General features: G+C 39.4%; 1 protein-coding gene across 3 annotated transcripts in view; it reads right to left on the minus strand.

The window, feature by feature from the left end:
* The window catches only part of WNT7B (Wnt family member 7B), a 90,455-nt gene that overhangs the window by 16,879 nt on the left and 54,888 nt on the right, over nt 1-18,688 (minus strand). The window lies entirely within an intron of this gene.

Genomic DNA, 18,688 nt, shown 5'->3' on the forward strand with positions numbered 1-18,688 from the left:
GTAATTTAACTTGAAATATTTAACTGCAGAACATACAGTGTTTGGCCAGTAATTTCCTAGATCTTGCATCAGCAATGATGGAAAAAATACATACTGTTATTAAACAAAACAAATTCTTCATGCACTTACACAAGGCACTAGATTGATTATATGACACAATACAATAGGTCAATGGGAAAAAGAAATGAACCAAAGCAGAACTAAATTTTCTTTTGACAAACCTATCCTTTTCAACAAGTCTGGCAAGCTGAAGACAGATTGAGTCATTTTTTTTATGGCAAAAGACAATAGATGCATCTAGATGAGTAAACTAAAACTCGGACAACAGCATCCTAAATAGTGTTAGATGAAGTCTTCTACAGACAAGTTTATTTCTTTTGTAATTTTGTATTTTATTCAACACACATATTAACAATTCTCAAGGAAAATAGTGCAGGTTCTTCATTTTGGTTTTGATCCTAGGGCAGTACAAGTCAGAGGGAGTTTTCTCACTGTCTGGAATAGATCCTTTATTTGCATTTTCAGTGTAATTATCTTTGAACTTCTTGGTTTATAAAAGCAGGGACTAATCTAATTTAATTTAATTTCTCTGTCCCTCTAACTTTCTGTACCCAATGCTACATGTCAGAACTAAAGGCTACTGAAACCACTTTGTACAGGCAGAAAAATTAAGAAGAGCAGAAAACTCATGAGGGTCTCTACTCTGTCAACCCAGGCATAGGCTAATAAGACAGATGTTCCTCACAACAGCTTTTATTGTTCCTGTTCTTAAGGACCTTCAGTAGAGGAGGTTCCAGGGCCTAAGGACCCCTCCTGGTATGTATTTCACTAATATTAACCTGAAACTGTCTTTCTGAGTGCAAACCCACTGCTTCTTTCTGTAGAGCTGCCAAGAGCAGATTATTCCCTCCTTCTAGCAGTAGCCTTGAATATGTAAAGACTTCCACCCCTTCCCAGACATGTTGCATCATCAGTTCTTGCCCAGCACCCCCAAGAGCTCTGCTCCTTGCCCCTGCTCTCCCAGCTGGCCTGGTTGGTGTTGCAGTGCTGGAGATGTGACAGGGTGCTCCAGCTGCGGTCTTGCCTCCTTGGGGCCAGAGCAGAAGGAGCCCTTCATATGCCTGTTTAGTCCTGTTTATTCCTGCCAGCATTCCTTATTTCACAGCAGCAGGACACTTTTGACTCTTACTCAATTTGCAGCTGTCTCCTGTGCAGCTGCTCTCCCACCAGATGTTTCTCATCTTGCATTTATGCAGATGATCATTCCCACGTACAGATCTTTGCCTTCCTGATTTGCTTCCTCTTTCTTTGCTTTAAGGCTTTTTTTCTTCTTTTGTGGACCACTTATCCATGATCATGTTCAATTTTGACCCAAACTTCCTCCAGCTTCCTTGTAGTCCTTCCCAACATAATATAATTCGCAAATGCAATGTGCACAGCTTATTCTCTTGGTCAAGTCAAGAGTATAATGCTGACTGGTACCAACACAGATCACAAGAAACCTAGCCAGCACACCTTTCCATTTTGATAACTACCCTCAACCTCAAAGTATGATCTCCAGATGGTCTGAAGTTCAGATGATCTGGCAAGTTCTTATTTTTCTTGTGCAAATGTCACATAAAGCAGCGTCAAAAGCTCCCTTTAAGTTGAAGATCTATGATATAAACTGCTTCTGCTCTGCCTCTGAGGCCCTGGGTGGCCAAAGAAGGAAGGAAATTAGTTTGGTTTAACGTGATTTGTTCTTGACAGATCCCAGTTGTCTCTTAGTCATCTCCTTGTTCTTAGTTATGAGCTTACAAATGTATTTTTTAATTTACTGAAGTTAACCTGATCGGTCCTACAATTCCTTTCTTTTAGTTTTTTTTTGATTTTGTTTTGTTTTGTTTTTTGACAAAGGCAACATACATGTCTTTTCAATTCTTCTTAATTAGAGTTCCCCACTAGTTTTCACTAGTGGCTGTAAGGACAACCAGCTATACACTCACTCCATTAAATGTTCTGAGATGAGGGACAGCTAACTGGAAAGCAAGCAACACGGACAAATATGCTCAGAGGGTTCCTCTGTTGATGGTATAAGTTTATAACCATCTGCACACCATTCACCTGCTTAGTAAAGTCTGAGGCAAGAAGTGCTTGGCCTTCTTGACATTATCCTTGGTTTGTACTCTCCTCAGGAGTCCACTCCACTGAGTAGTGGATCAGCATTTGTTCTACATCTCCTACTCACTGACAAATCGCTACTACATCGATTATTAAATAAATTATTACTACATTGATTTCTGTGTAGCCTCCTGTAAAAAAACATAGATATAGCCATCCATGGTTGTGAGGTTCCTTTGAAGCTCCTGTGTTCAGATGTGTTCCTGAACAATGAATGTGGTGCTGGCTGAATATCTGTTACTGGCAGGACTTTCTGGTCAGCTCTGATGGAGCCTGCTGATGGTCATGTTCAGTAATGTTCTCTTTACAGTACTAGTTCATTTCACTTTTCCTCCTTAAACCCCTTATTTTTCTACTGTAGTCTAATTAAAATAATCTTGTTTAATTTTGCTTCATCCATATAGGTCTGTTTAGTTGAACCAGAGCTAGAGCAGGGGTGATTACAGCAGCTTCTTCCTAGGCTGTCTGTGGTATCTATTTTCAATTACACATGGCCAGGACAGAGAAAATTGCAGATCTCAAAGCTGAGCATGTGTAGTGATATGACATAATGGTTTATTTACAGATTCTTCTCTTACTCAGCATTTTTCATCTCCAGGCTCCCACTAAGCTTTTATGGCTGGAGGTGCCAGGATCTTGGCCGTCAGTTTAGAATTGCTCTGTCAACTGGATTGTTTTCTGTTGCTCATGTGGGTTTGTCAAATCTTCTTTTAGAATGGGCTGTACATGAGACAGAATTATTTCACACTAGCTTTATTGCAGCTTCTTCCTGTCACTCTTTATATTCTTTTGAAAGCATGTCTATTAAAAAGAGATACTTACTCTGCCTCTCTTTTTCACATTTTCTCAAACATTTTTTGAATGTCATGGGTATTTTCTAAAGACTTGGTGTTACTTTCCACTGTGATTTCTGTAATAAGTCTTCCAAGGATTTACAGGGATTTTTAAGTTAATTAACCCCCTAATTTATTTAGTTAAGTCCTGACAACCTTAAACAATAGTCAGCTTTTCTGTTCCAGTGAGCACAATGCTGTTATGTTTTTGACTGTCTTTTGGCAACATGTCCCTTGGTGAAGTTTTCTGGGATAGTTTCTGTGAGGTTAGTGAGTTTGCTGTAATCTTTGAAAAGATGTTTAGCAGTGCCCAGAGAAATATGAAAATTTTGGGCTCTCTGCTGTAAAACTATATTTGCCATAACAAACATTTCTTACCAACTCAGCCCTAAGAAGCAAACTGTATCCCATTCTCAGAGAAAATGATGGTGAAATTTAGTTTTGGTCCCAAAGCACCACTGCTTATTTTTGTCTAAGTTAAATCAGAACATGGTGCTGAGCACACATTTAAAGAGTGCACGAGAGCATGGCTGGAGGAGCACGAGGGGGTAGTTCCAAGATGCACTGTGCCTTTGAGAGGAGCCTCTGTGTGTCACAGACGGCTGTGTTTTGACAATGCTGCTGCTAATACTATCAAAGTAGCATGTGGGAAACAAGAGCTGGAGCAGAGAGATTGTCTCCTGCTTGTGTTCTCTTCTAGACCTGCTGATGTCCCACTGTGGAGCTCAATGGTTCCCTGATGAATGTTTGGTGCCTTTTCTTTTCAACAATGACAAGAGGTTTGATATGTCATAGTATGTGAAAGCTCAGCTGGAGACATCCTGCAGTGTACTGAGGTTTAAGAAAGGTCTTTGCACCCCTTGCCAGAAAGCATGGAATCCTGAAGGCATCACAGAGCAACTGTGTTCTAAAGTATACCAATGTCCTTAAATTAAATGAGTCTGTGAGGAATGTTGTTATGTGTTATATATTCTATTCTATTCTATTCTATTCTATTCTATTCTATTCTATTCTATTCTATTCTATTCATCTAATCTATTCTATTCTAACCTAATAATTCAACTCCCTCAACATGTTAACAACAGTTCTTATGTAGGATTTGACACTGCATTACAATCTCTCTTTTAAAGGGCATTTCACAGAGAAAAATAAGTCCAATATTTAGAAAAAAGGGCAGGGAATCTATAACTGTGTGGGTACATATTTTTATCCTTTTTTTAGGTTTGCTCTTCATAGTATTCTTGCCCTATAATATGGCCTGTTAAAGGTTTCTGAGGTACCTGTGTGGTGCTCAGCTAGGGAAACATTTTCCACTTCGATTTAAGAAGTTGAAAAGATGCTTGCTACATAATAAAAAACAGAAAGAAAAAACAAGCAGAAAAGAAACCTCCACTCTGAACATGAGAAAAAAACAGGACAGTACTACCAATCACATTTTTAAAGTACATTTGCTTTCAAGTCAACTTCATGCTCTGTTTAAGGAGATACAACAGCAGAGGAAGTGGCTACCACAACCACTGAGATGTTCATGTGCATAGATTTTAAAGGCTTGAGCCTTTCATGAGTGAATCAGTTCAGAATGGATGCACTCTAGGTAGGATTCTACCAATCTAAGTTATTCTGTGATTTTGTGACTGTATTTGATTTTGTTGAGGACCCTATTTCACAAAACTCTGTCATTCCTTCTATTATACTCATGAGTATCAAAAATCCACTACCATGCAGTTTCAGACCTTCTCAGTGGACTTTTTGCTGGGTCAGTATTTTAATTAACTTAAATCATCTCAGTGGTCTGACATAATTGCACTGTGTTGAAGAGCACCTCTCTAAAAATAAATCTGCATTGCCATTAGCATCAAGTCATCTTTTCCTCTATTATCTTATGTCATTTCTAGCCCAAATAACAAATCCACAAGGGCAGTGATCATGTCCATTTAAATCACTCTGCATACCTGTCCTTTGCTGTAGGAACATGTTAAATAATCCTCTAAAGGGTCCACTGAATTATGGGTTGGTAAGCACCAAACTCCTGTACCTGGGCATGCCAGAGTGTCTGTGGATGGGTTTCTGTATATTCTGCAGGTAAAATTTCTGATCTTGCTTCCTGAGGTAGTTTAGTTAAATCATGAATATTGCCTGAATGTTCTGCGCAGAACCTATGAATAGGTCAGTGCCACTTTGCCAGAATTATTGAATTACAAATGTCTGAGTGATACCTGGACAAAATTGGTGTTAGACACAAATCTGTTTAAGGAGACACAAATCGCCTTAAGGAGACACATAGTTCAGCTGGAGAGGGCAAGAGACGAGAGATACAATTACCTCTCTTTCACAGAGGCTCGAGGAGGTTAAGGTATGTATCCAGAGGACAGAAGGACCTGCAAGAGGGCAAGCTGTCCTCTTGCTGGATTCTTTTTATGAGGAGAGAACAGTAATTCAGTTGCAATCTTCTCAAACGATATCTGAAATACAAATTCAAGCCAGGGAGAATATCCATGGAGCTGCATGGTGGGACAGGAGCCCTCCCAGAGAGGAGCAGTAGTCCTGGGACTGGGAATCCTATGCTCTGCTCTTCCACTATTCAGTACAGTATTGACCTGCACATCTCCTGCCAGAGACACAGAGGGATCTGACACAGCAATGCTCAAAATCCCAGTACCTACCAGAAAAAGCCATGGCTGTAGGAGCCCACTCCTTACATTCACACTCACACACATCCTCACATGCCATACCTGCTTAGCATGGATCCACATCCTTCCTTTACTTTTAATTTGGAAAAAATACCTGACTAAAAAATAATTAACATGTCTTCCCAGAATTGCTGAGGTTCTATTTGTTCTGTTTCAGAGAGACACTAAGTGATTCCACATCCCCATTTGGAATTGACATTTCTTGACTACCAGTGAGATAAGTGCAACTTCGAGCTGGATATTCTGTTTGTCAGCGTACACTTTTTTCCTGTACTCATTTTTTATGTTAGCCCACACAAATGTTTGAGAGAGATGTATGGATGGATGGATGGATGGATGGATGGATGGATGGATGGATGGATGGATAGAGATAGATAGAAAGATATAAATCTAAGAAACCTCCTTTTGGAAACACATACAAAGCAAGCGTAGCCCAGGACATTTAGCAAGTATGAGATACTTCTTTCAGACTAGGTCCTAAAGTGTATGGGATACAAAATAATTTACATCTATAGGGCAAGAGCTAAGCACCTAGAGCTAAATCTGCAACAGGGTGTTGGCTCTAAAAGCCTGTCTTTCAGATGTTCTTCCACATAGCATTTTCCATGTGGTTGGCACAAAAATCCAGCTTCACCAACAACTGAGAGAATTAGAAACCAAAAAAGCAAGGCTCCTAGAAGGTATCAAGCTGCATGGGGGAGCCCTGAAACTGGCAGTACAAAATGCAAGGAAAGGGAGAGTCTAAACTTATCCCATCAGAGTTAAGCCAGATTTCCCTGCACAGTGAGTCTTTCCAACTTTGCTGGCAGCAATCATCGTAGTGTTATTGCTGGAGGGACATGGTGGTTTTTGAGAAGGAAAGCCCACCCTTAAGTATTCTGACTGGGGAAAAAAGATTTCTTTACATGAAAAGCCAGGAGATGACTTTGTTGCTTTCACTGATTAGAAAAAAAGACATTCTTCTGAATATAACTTCTTCTAGCGTACTTTTCTAGGTTTTGGGGTTTTTTTTTTTTTCAGTATCACTTAACTTGGTTCTATCAAGTACAGAATTAGATGAGTTTATATAAAGTACTAATTCTACTTTGTCACAACATTTCTAAAGAAAGATTGTGTGGCTGCATTCACCTTTCTGATACATCTGGCTTGCCATCTTGCTGGGAGGAGAGACAGGGTCAAGTAATGATGTCCACCCTTCCTTGGTGTTTAAAGGGTCCTTGCCTGGTCACATTTGTAACCCCAGGGAGCAAGACACAGCACAAATCACACATATGAAAGAGATTTAAAAGAGTAAAGAGCTCAGAGAAGTTTGGATAAATACACAAAGTTTAGATTCTCATCCAAACCTCTCTGGTTTGCAAAATGAGTTTGGAAGCATCACAAGAAAAAAGTCTGTTTTTTCAGCTCTGGAGTTTCTGGTCCTGACAAGAGTTGGGAAGTGTCAAGATTCTCATAAACAAGGAAGGTTTATCTGAATCTTCTCAGGACTTACAACAGATACTGAATCAATGTTTCATCTGAGCCTGTCCAGCTAACCCCACTGTGTCAGGTTATCTGATCTAGTAGACAAGTGGTTGCTGTATATTAATTGTGTTGTGTTAAGCTTGTGTCTTGCCACGGACTGAGCGAGGCCACCCTAAAATGGGGATCCAAACCTGCAAGAGATTGACAAGTGGCAGATGCCATAACAACCCTGCAAGCTACCTGCTGAAAAAAACTAAATTTTATAGGAATAAAATTATCAAATTTCTAGCCAACAGTCAATTGTTTTTAAGTAGTGTACCCTAGAAAGGAATGATGAGTTTTAAACAAAGACGAGAAGAAAAATTTCTAGGTTTTTAAGGTACTCCAGCTTCAGACCAGGATCCAGGCTTTATGACCAGAAAAGGAGAAACAAGGCCCTTTCTGCTGTACAGGAGTATTTCAATAGATAGGTAGACTGGTATTAATACCAGTCTTTGAGATGCTGCTTATGTAAAACTGCTTCTAAAACCCATAAGCAAGTGTCTATACTGAAAATCCCCCATTAAAGTGAAATATGGGTCTCACTAAATAATCTTTCCAGCCCCCCACTTCCAGCAGCTCATTTCCAGATCTGAACTTTGGAGCTGACCCCTGTCTTTGTGATGGGCCAAACCAAAAGCCAGATCTGAACACCGCTGAACTTTGGGAAAGTTCAAATCTATCGTTTGTGGTTCAGGTTCAGCTCTAATTAAAATGGACCAGTAAGAACAGCAAATGTCTTAAAACCAAAACCAAACAAATGTTTCACGTGAAAAGCTTTGGATCAGGCTATATGGTACCAAGTACTGTTTTTGTCTATCACATGATGTCATGTTCTTCTAGTTAACAAAACTGACAGCATGCACATGCTGCTGTATGAGATGTTCCATGCAGACACTTTGAATCCAACTTCAAGAAGAAGACAGTGTTCATGGAAATGCTTTCATGATGTGCAAAACCCCATCAGCAATCTTCCTGCCACTCAGCTCTGAAGGTAGGCTGGCACCTTTCAAACTTTCCATGCCCATCCCTTCTAGCACAGTAGTCCAGGGTCTCTCAAAGCACAGTGTCTTGCCTTCTCTGAGTGAAGCTTATGCCTCATTATGTCACCAGTATGTGGATTAATGCCACTAATCCCTGAAAACAAACAAGAAGTGGGTGCTACAGAACCTTTGGTTGCATAAGAGGGCAGGGAAAACCCAGCTAAATCTCCTGCTCAGTGCTTCTGTTTATACTATAGTTAATACTACAGTGTAATAATCAAGAGGGTTGATCAGTGGACAAGGGGAAAGCAAACAAAAGGGAAGGGAACTTGGTTTCAGCATTACTGAGCTGCTGAAGTGAAAGAAAATGAGAGACAGCAAGGAGAAAGAGAAAGGGAAAGAGGGAAAAAGTGTTAATGCCCCATCTCTGGTGTCAGGATGTGCACCAGTAGCTAGAAAAAGAGGGAACACAGACAGGAAGATTTACTCAAAGAATCGCAGCACACATACAAAAAGTAACCAGAATTTACTCTCCCTGTGGGCTTTATTCTGCCCCTTCTATGTTACATATAATACTGAATGTCAGTTCAGTATTTTCTCTTTGTGAAATTTGAGTGGACAATTACCTAAGGTTTTCAAACTTCCTTCTGCAAACTAAGCTAATAATCCTACTAGGCCTCTTCTACTGGGATTTTTCACTATGGTTTTTTTTTTTTTGTTTCAGGCCTGGACTCACTTTTTAGAAGACTGTATTCCTCCACGATATTTCTTTCTTTTCCTTTTTCTTTCCTCTTTGAGTAAGAAGACTTTAACAGCAAACAGTTCTGTTTGAGGAGACATCCCAAATGTTTAAGTGGAGGTTAATCCCCAATCATTTCAATTCCTCACTGAAATTAGTCATTGTTCTTTACAGAGAGCGAGATATGAAGTGACTTGCCCAAGGTCACACAAAAAGGCACAGCTGGGAGCAGAGAACAAGTCCATTATCTCCTGGTCCACGCTTTCACCATAAAATGATTGTTCTTACATTGAACTAGGAGACACAGGTATGTGAAAAAGGATAGGAAGGGAATGGCATTGAGCTTCTCAATGTGATTCCTTCCTCTCAGCTTAGCTAAAGAGAATGAAAAATTATTTTATCCATTCTGCATGAATACTTCTTGAGTTAAAGAATATTCAAATGTTTTCACTCAGGAAATTTTCAGTTCATTTTCACTGGTGAAGTTGTAACTAAGAGAACAATCTAATTAGTAATTCTTAGCAATATACTAAATTCTATTTACAGCATAATTTTAAAGACACTATAACAACAGAAAGCAGTAAAAGACCCACCTAAGAAAAGGAATAAGACACAATATTTTTTTCTGCATAAGTTTTGTGAGGTTCATGAAATAGGATTGCCAGGAACCTAGCTATTACTTTGGAATTTTCTTTAAAGCAAGAAATAGAGTAGAATGGAAATAGATACCAGCTCATATGCTACACATGATAATGTATTGATAGTTGAAAGAATCACGTGGTATTTTGTTATTGTGACAAATATAGCCTAAAATATATGCCTGTCAATTTGTGCTAATCCTGCTCTGAGTATGGAGGACCCAAATGCTTAGAAATGAGAAGCAGTCAGAGAATAAAACCCACCTGACTGTTTAGGAAAGTTCACCACCTTTACTATGCCCTTAATGAAATACCCTGTCTGATTCTGCCTGGAATACTGGCATTAGCAAGTTTCTAAAATATAGACATCGAGATTCCTTCAAAAATGCACTGACAGGTACCCACCATTGATAGCCAGAACTGCCTCAACTTAAAACAGGAATGCACCACTGCTCTGTGCTGGCCACTTAGGATTTTGGATCCTGTCATTGCCCTTCACCATTACCAAGTTTTCCTACTTCTGGCCCGTCCCTTTTTCTTTCCCTCTTCCTTCACATGCATTTATAGGTCTGCTTCACTCTTTCCCACTTCCTCACGTCCCTAGCCAGAGAGTTGAAAGGCTTCCATTACAAAGATTGAAAACATACTCCATATTAAATGTAACAGGATAGTATGACCAGCAGGTCCATGTTTCAAACACATTCAATTTATATCACAACTGAGAATAAAGAGCAGGGGAAGCTACTTGGTGGGTTGTTGGAGGCTGTGGCTTCCATTTTTTTGTGGAACATGTCTCTGTCACTTGCTAAATAGGTGCACCATCTGATGGTAATTTTGGCCTGCCAATTCTTAAATTTCCAAAGAGCAGCGGTGGAGCTACGCCTGTGGTTGCAGCATTTATTTTTGAGTTTTGCCACTATCTGTCTAAAAGTCCACAGCTAAGACAACTTTTGCAGGTACTACTGGTGATTGAGTACTAAGAACTGGTAGGACTTTAAATAGGGGTCAAGTTTCCATGTCTGCCATGTGGGGAAGCAGGTAAGGCTTTATGAGAGAGTGAAACTATATACATAGAGATGGAAAAATTTCAAACACAAAGAGAATTTAGGTATTAAGGGAGTCTAAACTCCCAGGAGAGGCAACAGGGACCATTGTGCAGTCAAATTAAGATGCAAATCACCCTCTGGAAGTGTTTCTCCCTATTCTTTGACCATACAAGGAAAACAGCCTGACTAGGTTCCTATCTCAGACATCTCAAGCAAATGCCTGGAGCTGTGTGATGTGAAACTGGGCCAAAGAAAAGTGAGGAAGGGGCTCCTCATTTTTCTGCCTTTGCTGTCTGAAACCCTTTAATTCAGCAGCAGAGAGAAACCACTTCTACCTCTTGTGCCATTCCCCTCAGGAACTGCAAGGTTGCACTGACCGTGTCTGATGGGACTTAAAATGGAGATCTCTTCTGAACAAGATAGCTGGAGGCTGAATAGACAGAGTATGAGTTTCCACATTTTGGTGAAGAAATGAGTGAACAGGTAAAAATAATGATCCATGAGTCATTTTTTTCATTTTAGCAAAGTGAATAAAGCTGTAAAAGTCTACATGCAGTTCCATGCATGTCTGTTGAGCTTTCATCTAGAGATAGCAGAGCCTTCTCCAAGTGCACCAGTGAGCTTTCTGGGGTGAGAGCAAACCAAAAAGACACATCAGTAATTCAAGCCCATTTAACTAACACCTAAGTCTTAGGCTAAGTCTTAAGAATCATCCCTCTCACACAATCCCAGAATAGAAGTTTGAACCTCTGCAGTGGAGAAAGCATTATAGACAGCGACAAACTACACCTGTGGCTAAAAGTAGTCTCCTAGATCCACTCCAAGTGGGTCTGGGATGAGCAGAAGGACCCATCATTGACTTGATCTTGCATGCTGGCTTTCACTATGACTTCTATATTCTGTAAACCACTTGGTTCTGCCTTTAAAAAGAGGCTTTCAAGGCCTCTTTAATAGCACTTACAATGGAGGGCTTAAAGTTAAGCATGTATTGGGTAAAAAAAGCATGGCTGGAGTCAGTTCCCAGTTTGAATACTGAGAGAATGACTACCTTAGAATGCTTGATTCACTTTTTTGAGTCTCCAAATAATAGATTATAGAGTCCTCTTGCTTGCTTGCTTGTTTTCTTTTTTCAATTTTCCTCTTCTATCAGTAACTATAATATTATTCTTCACTGTATGAACATCAGTAAGAAATAAACTACAGTCATGCACAATTTAATCCAATGCTAAAAGGTCAGGCATGATACGCACGAAGGAAATTTTGTCAATTAGAAAATGAGGTATTTGTCAGATGTAATATTTTGCAATACACCAGCCACTTTGTTAGGAAAAGAAATTGCTCGTGACTGGAGGCACGATGGCAAACTGCATGGATCAGTGATCTAATCCTGAATGCTAAAATATTTGTTTGCAGACCAAAATGTGCAGATAACAAATGCTGTGTTTTTTGTAATGTTTGTACATGCCTCTCTCTGTATTTCAAGCTTTTCAATGTAGAAACACGTAGTTCACCAAACAGAACATATCCCTAAGAACAGAGGAGGAAAGGGAGGGATGCTGCTACACATGTAACTCTGAAGTCTAATGTTATGTTAGCCTGTCCTGCTTGGCGTAGAGGTTGGACTAGATGACCAAACCTATCATCTGTAATTCTAGGGAAGAGATTTTGACAACACACTTAACCGCAGTAGTAAAGCTTAGGGAATCTCCAAAGTCATTAGAACCCTAAGTTATTAAGGCATCACACACCAGCAGGTGCTGTCCTGCACTCCCTGTCACTCTCCATAAAGAACTTCCCCTGCAGTGGCAAGGTTTGGCAGCACCTGCCTGTTTGCAAAGTTGCTCTGTACTTAAAAAGTCAAATGTTGCATGGTTGATTGCCATTTAACTAATTGGGGTTTAGCTGAGTCGCTGTATGAAATTCAACTTCACTTTCAAGTTCTGCTCATGACCAAAAGCCAGGAGACTTTTTAGTGGTTCTGGTGAAACCAGTGGCAAAATTTCTACTGACAGTAATAGGACAAGAACTTGGCCCCTGTCCTTTTGGATGAAGCCCAGCCCCACGTTATTTGACTTTCAATGTCATTTGCCTTCCTGGCTTAAACATGCATTATGTTCTAAGTCATTGACCAATAGGGCTGGGATGCTGAAGTAACTAATGAGTCAGCATGCTGTGGAACACTTGTACTCAGCAATTTTATTGAAAAGTGATATTAAAAAATGACACTAAATGAACAAGTGCCTTGGAGGCACTTGGAAGTGAGGAAATGCCAAGCTTAAAGCTGTTATGTGAAGTTAGCCCTGTGTCCAAACTTTGGTACAGTATTCAACTAAACCATAGCCTAGAATTTGTATACTATCTTTTCCACAGGACCTCTGACTGACTCATCCCAAGGGAAACCAGAAAAGCAATATGGAAAATGTTACCCTGTAGAGCAAAAGAAAAGCTAAAAGACAAAAGGAGGATTTTTGTTCTGGCCAGTGCTGGGCAAGAAATGATCATCAAAGACCCAAGGCCCCATCCTGCCCCCTTTACACTACACCTAAGTACACAAGTAGGATGATCAAATGACAAAACTTATGAGTACCCAAAGAATGTTTCTTTGATGGAGCAATTCCACACAATAAAAAGGTCCATTTAATTTTGAGCCACGGAAACAATGTGTTAAACCCCATCCCCATGTCACTCCATTGGTTTTTCAGGAGGTCTGAGGTTTAGGGTCACAGGAAGACATTGTGTTGTACTATATGATGTTTCCTGCCAAGCTGTGCAGTGTTATGGGCCCTTACATCCCAGAATACCCATGGAAGCATGTGAGAGCAGAGTTCAGGAGATCCAGAGACTTGAGTCTCCCAGCTTACAGTTCTTGGCATTAATTTACATCAATGCATGGAATAAATTTAAAATTAAGTGCTCTGAAAACAAAAATGGAATTGCTCACAGTCAGGTATGTCGTTTAAATTTGAAAATGTCTACAGAAAAGCACCTGTTCCAAGAAAATCTTCACTTTTATATGAAACGGAATGAAACAACAGCTCTTTCCTTAGAATGGAAATTCCAGATTTCATTCAGATCAGTAACCATCATTCCTCATCCAGCTGCAAGCCACACACAGTTCACCAAGTAATTGTATTATCATATTAGCACTGTGCTTGGAATAAGGATATCTGCCTTTTAAAGAAAGTCTGCTGCCAAATAGGTAAATATTTAAATGGCAACGAGAACATTTTAATTTAAGAGAATTTATACTATTCTTCACACACATGACCCTTGAGGGAAGAGAAAATACAATTGAGCTATACTGGAGCTAAACAGTAAAACCTTACAAAAAGACAAGGAAATTGAGAAGATAAATTGAGATATATAAACATCTGTCTGTTCATGGCTGGAAATTATTATATGCTGCAGACTATATATGCTTTTATTTATTTTATAGGGAGACAAAGAAATAAAGATTATAAAATTAATGTGGCAAATTGACAGTTTTTCTAGTAAAGTAAAACAAAATTTATTTCAGTCAACTCATAATTTAAAAATGGTACTGTCCATTTATGTTTGTCTTTTCCTCTATGATTTACAATGTATTTTGAAAACATTACTAAGGCCTCCTTGAATCATTTTGAGGTTCTGACACCTAAGAAATTTTTAAAGCACAGAGAAATTATCACCCACAAACGTTCAAATTGATTCACCAAGCTGGGAATCCTCCATCCTGTCAAAATAGGACGTTTCTTTAAAACAACACTACTTTCTTAGAATAAAAAGATATTTTTATTTTTCTAAAAACAAGTGACAGTCATTAAGAGTCTGAACCTACCACTCCCATAATAACTTGTCTCCTCAGTTTAAAAAGTACAAATTCTTAGCACCTTAAGGGTTTCATAACTTTTTTACTGCTCCTTCACAACCTCAGCTACCACCAGCTGGGAGGATTTATTTTTTTATTCTGGTCTGGGTTACTGTCTTAGTTTGTTACTTGTGATAGTGAAAAGCTTATCCAACCTTCTACAGTAAGAAAGTTATGAACAGTTTGAATCAACTCCTCAATTTCCCCCAGAGATGATAATGCAAACTGAAATGCCCTCTCACACACTTTGCTCTGTTATTGCTACATTATCACACCTTTTCCCCAGTGCTTAGCTTTCAGCTGAGATGAAGTGCACTGAGGAAACTGTTCTGCTAAGGCAGCCTTTGAGGATTTTTCTCACTGCCTGTAGTGTAGCTCAGACCAGCACACAGGGCTTTGGGTGGAGTAGCTCAGCTTTGCTCCAGCATGGCCTTTCTACCTCTGTAAGGCAACTTGTGGGATAGCCACTGACACACCAGAATCCTTCTGCAGTAATACATAGCTAATAAGTGAGAACAAATAGACTGGACATTCTTAAGGATAGAGATATTTTAGTTTCTTCTTCCAGCAACAACATGCCAGTTGTGAAAATAAAGGTACTGGTTTGAGACATTTTAAGAGGAGACTTTGCAATGACTGTTTGCAGGGTGGTAAATCTTTCCTGCAAAATGAACATGCAGAGGAATTCCACAGATTTTGGGGGGTTTATCTCTTTACTGCCTGCCTCTACCTGCCAGCCACTTATCTTGCTGCTAGGGGTGGAGGTTCATCATGCATGTCTTTTTTTTTTTTTTCATTCAGGCTAATAATGACAAAACTCTCCCTCTCCAAATAACCAAGAAATATACATCTTGTTATGCACCACTGTGCTTCTATTAAGAGTTATGCTTGCTTAAGCCACAGATCATTAAATTTGCCATGGTATTCATAGTTTAACTAAATCAAACGGGCAAATGCAATGACTCCATATGGCATCTTGGGAAATGGACACCAGCAGTCACTCTAAGTTGGCTACATGAGCAATAAAGACACAGTTTGTATTGGTCCTGCATCATCTTCTGGAGCTGCACACATCCTCAGTACAGATTGCAGCCAATTGAATGCATCCTGTGCACCTCTCTTCTGGAATCCCAGACAGCCCACTGTACTAGGAGCTGAAAGTTGATGGCATGCCCTGAGAAGCCACCCCTCACACTGGAAGGTTTTTACTATATCCTAGCACCAATGGAGAAATCCAGTTCAATTTACTGAAAATAAATTTATTTCTGCTCTGTTGCTTGAATGCTCAAATGCTTGTCTGGGCCCATGCTATACGACAACAACAAAAAACCCCAAATTTTTCTACATTAGGTCCAAAAGCCACTGTGCAATTGAGGTTCTCATAGCTGACAAATGCCTAAACCAATCATAGCACCTACTGCTATGACAAAGATAATTACTGCCTTTCCGTCAGTGAAGTGTGTACCCTGCTCTGTATCATATTTAAAATAATCTAATTCCAACTCATTTTCCTCCTCCAAATTGTTTCCAGCTGTACAATTCCTTTTTTTCCCCCATATTGTTTTTATTGGATATAGTGCAAGTTCGTAAAGATAGATTTTCCCATAATAAATACACAGATGTTAGAATAATAAACATACAGTCAACCTGATATATGAATATTACTAAGCCTTAACAAACATATAACAAACAACATAAATTGATTCTAAAAAATTGAAAATGACAACGTAAAGTAGCAGAGAAAGAAATGGCAGGAGAAAATAAAGGCAAAAAGTGAGCTAGAAATGTACTTACTTTAGCAAACTGTCTGGATTCATTTATGGTTCCCTTTATTGACTTGCTGATAGCATTAAAGCACAGCTATGGTTGTAAAGCATTCCTAAGAATGCCGCCTGTCTTCATGTATCGCAAGATTTCTGCTCACACTGAAAGCCAAGCTTTCCAAGTTGGCCAACTCATACCACACTAGACACTACTGTGCTAGATTAATCCATCTGCTTGGACCCAAATATCCATTTTTGGAGAATAATGAGCCTCTCTACTCCTCCCATTTTTGGTAGGAAGTTTTTATGAACATTTGGCATCTCGGTTAAACCATCATCACAGCCCAGAATAAAAATGACTGGATTCATATGTGGAATCCAAATTTAATTAAGCCTATATATGGCCTGAACAAAGAATAATTTACTGGCTGACACCCCCTCAGCATGTACGATAAGATGCCAACGGCTCCTCCATGACGCCATCACTTAGATATCTTTCATGCCCAATTCCAAAGTTTTTTCAGGCCTACAGCTGAAACATGGGATCAAGAGAGGACTGACAATGTTACCTGTTTCCAGTACAAAGAGAGCAAGAATCACAGTTGTTTATGAGTATCTCTCTTTCAGAAGTTGTCCCCCTCCCTTTCCCAGTCTTCTGTTTGGAATTATCCATCCTCTTCCCAGTTTATGTGTGCACATGTACAAATGCATGCTTGTAGAGAACTGTGACATTGAAGTTTATGTTCTGATTGTGTTTGCCAAAAGTCTTCTTCACCTGGTAGTTAATAAAATCCATGCACAGATTTTGTTTGTTGCTTAAACTGTAGGGTTTTTCTCCTATCCCTCCCCCTTTCTGCCTGGAGAGTGGATCAAAAGTTAAGTGAATGGGAAGAGACAGGACACTTCCTAAGATGTTCTTCTCCTAAACCTCCCCTGGCAAGCAGAGCTGTAACTTCCCTTCAGATGCATCCTTTCAACACACCAGAAAACTGCAGATCAAAACAAAGGGGAAGGCATTTACAAAAAAAAAAGAAAGAAAAAAAAAAACCAACACCACAAAAACAACTGCAGAACTCCCTTAGGTTAGGCCTACTTGTTAATATTTCCCTGTCAGTTGTCCAATTTAATGATTTTCCAAATCACTGCACCAGTGACACAGGACACAGCCAAATACTGCTAATCATGCTCATTTTCCACATCATGAGTCTGAGAAAGGAGACAGGTACAGATCACTTTGGATATCTTGACAGGTATATTTTTCAAAACACCAAAACAGCTCAGTTTTGCCCTGGATTTATCACTGGTAAGAGCTGCCTGTTCATGAGCACTTCAGTTTAAAGGATTCCAGTGGAAAGGGTCAATGCACAAATCATTAGCCAGAATAATCCACTGTAAAAGAACAACAGTAGGTTTCATTTCCGTTATTGATTCAGACTTCATACTACAGAGCCTGCACTGCTTACTTTTCTGGGGGGAGTTCTTTGCTTTCAATGCTGTTAATGATCTGCAGCTTTCAGAGGCGTGTAAGTGACAAATTGCTCTGCCCATCATTTGGGGGAATAGAGACTTAGTGCTGGAGCTCTTTTGTATCAATAACCTGATAGGACCAGAGGCTTTCCTCTTCCAGATCAGGGTCCTCGCTTTCAAAATGTTAGAAGGGCAATTATCTTTCAACAGTGATTACCAGTAATAACATTTCATGTGTAATTATATTTTAATTAATTTAAAAATATCTAATTTTTAATTTTTTAATTCATTTGTTTAAGAGGCAATCTTTAAAGAGGCTTAAAGCAAGAAAAATGAGTGGAGAGTACAGAAAAGTATGTGAGAAGCTGGTCTGAAAACTAGGGATGAGCACAGGAAGGTGACAAATACAAAAATGTACAAGGACAGCATGAATAAAGTTAGTGCAGACTGACTTTCTTTGGGGATGGCATGACAATGGAAGAGTTCCCAGCTATAAATATATCAAAATAAGCTATACATACACAATGCTTGGCAAATTCATCCCATGCTACAGCCTTTGTTCATGCTAGTAATTTAGATTTCTCTGTCACTTTTATGTCTGGCTGCTATAAATCTTTCACACCAACACGAATGCCCCATGATTTCTACAACTGTTATTCCATCCTCTGGACTATTTCAATTGTTTTTAATATAGATTCCATGTACTGTATTGGTGATGCAGCCCTCATTCACCTCTTTGAATAAATAACTCCTCACTGATCCATCCTAGAGCTTAGCTAATAAACTGAGGGCTTCTCCTGGCACAGTAGGATCCCTAGAAATCACAAGGGGGTACATGTGTCCCTGTGTCATGTCTTCTGGCTTGGTGGCGGGTGGAAGACATGCATAATTAGAAATATAAAGGCACCCGAGAGGTGATGGTAGAAACAGATGTACATCTGTTGGAGAAACCTCATGTTGGGTGAGTCTGAGTGTTTGCTTTGAATTTTGAAGGGGGAGTGTTGCATCAAAATACAAAT

The sequence above is a fragment of the Vidua macroura genome, chromosome 5, assembly GCF_024509145.1.
Source record: "Vidua macroura isolate BioBank_ID:100142 chromosome 5, ASM2450914v1, whole genome shotgun sequence".
NCBI classification, from domain to species: domain Eukaryota; kingdom Metazoa; phylum Chordata; class Aves; order Passeriformes; family Viduidae; genus Vidua; species Vidua macroura.